The sequence below is a fragment of the Otolemur garnettii genome, unplaced genomic scaffold, assembly GCF_000181295.1.
Source record: "Otolemur garnettii isolate 467f Iridium unplaced genomic scaffold, OtoGar3 scaffold00187, whole genome shotgun sequence".
Taxonomy (NCBI): domain Eukaryota; kingdom Metazoa; phylum Chordata; class Mammalia; order Primates; family Galagidae; genus Otolemur; species Otolemur garnettii.
This window is the reverse complement of record NW_003852582.1, coordinates 1466057-1467314: the sequence shown is the minus strand read 5'-3', so window position 1 is coordinate 1467314 and position 1258 is coordinate 1466057. Positions and strand designations below refer to the sequence as shown.

General features: G+C 38.5%; 1 protein-coding gene across 1 annotated transcript in view; it reads left to right on the top strand.

The window, feature by feature from the left end:
* Window positions 1-1258, top strand: part of TLK1 (tousled like kinase 1) — a 149358-nt gene that overhangs the window by 124993 nt on the left and 23107 nt on the right. The gene's annotated exons all lie outside the window — the stretch shown is intronic.

The window sequence follows — 1258 nt, the reverse complement described above, 5'->3', positions numbered from 1 at the left end:
AATATTCCAAAGTAAATATTCATTTTTTTTCCTGCAGTTTTTGGCCGGGGCTGGGTTTGAACCTGCCACCTCCGGCATGTGAGGCCGGCGCCCTACTCCTTTGAGCCACAGGCGCCGCCGAAAAGGGAATATTCTTAACTACTACATCCTATGTTATGTCTGATCTTATACTTTTCACTTTTGTAACAGAAAGTAATCTCTTAACTCTACTGTTTTTTCCTCTACTGCTTATTTATAGGTTAAATTGATGGATGGGAATGGAGACTGGGGAACTTCTTTCAAATAAATATATAAGTTTTAAATGTTTCTTGAAAGGGGCACTTTTGTTTCTAAGTTATAGTGGAACCTACAGTATTAAATCTCCTTAGTGACCTTCAGTGTTTTTACAAAATGTTTATAAGTCATGTGAAGCCTTAAAGTACTGATCATTCTGTGTTTTCAGTTTAAGAAATTGGCAATTTGAGTAAATCAATTATAAATCATTTTTTTGAGACATCCAGGGAAAATTGAACATAGATTAGATAAGATTAAAGAATTAATATTAGTAACATTGGAGGCAATAATGATATATTGTTATTTTATCTAAATGTATTATCTCTTAGAGATACATACTGAAAAATTTACAGGTGAAATGATACATTATCTGGAATTTGTTGTTAAAATACTTCATGGGAGGGCAGCACCTGTGGCTTAGTGAGTAGGGCACTGGCCCCATATACTGAGGGTGGCAGGTTTGAACCCAGCCCCAGCCAAACTGCAACAAAAAATAGCCGAGTGCTGTGGCGGGCACCTGTAGTCTCAGCTACTTCAGAGACTGAGGCAAGAGAATCACCTAAGCCCAAGAAATGGAGGTTGCTGTGAGCTGTGATGCCACTGAACTTTACCAAGGGTGATATAGTGAGACTCTATCTCTCTAAAAGAAAAGAAAAAAAAAACTTCATGGGAGAAGTAAAAGCATGGATAGCAGGGAATAGGTGAAATAACAATGGCAAAATATCGGTCAATCTTGAAACTGGAAAATTTTTGAAGCAACTGTTCTACTTTCCTATATGTTCAGTTTTATAACAACAGTGTAGAATTTTTTTAACAGTTGGAAAATTGTTAGTAACTTGTTAATTTTCTTTTTTTTTTGGAGATGGAGCCTCAAGCTATCCCCCTGGGTAGAGTGCCATGGCATCAAGCTCACAGCAACCTCCAACTCCTGGGCTCAAGCGAGTCTCCTGCCTCAGCCTCCCAAGTAGCTGGGACTACAGGCGCC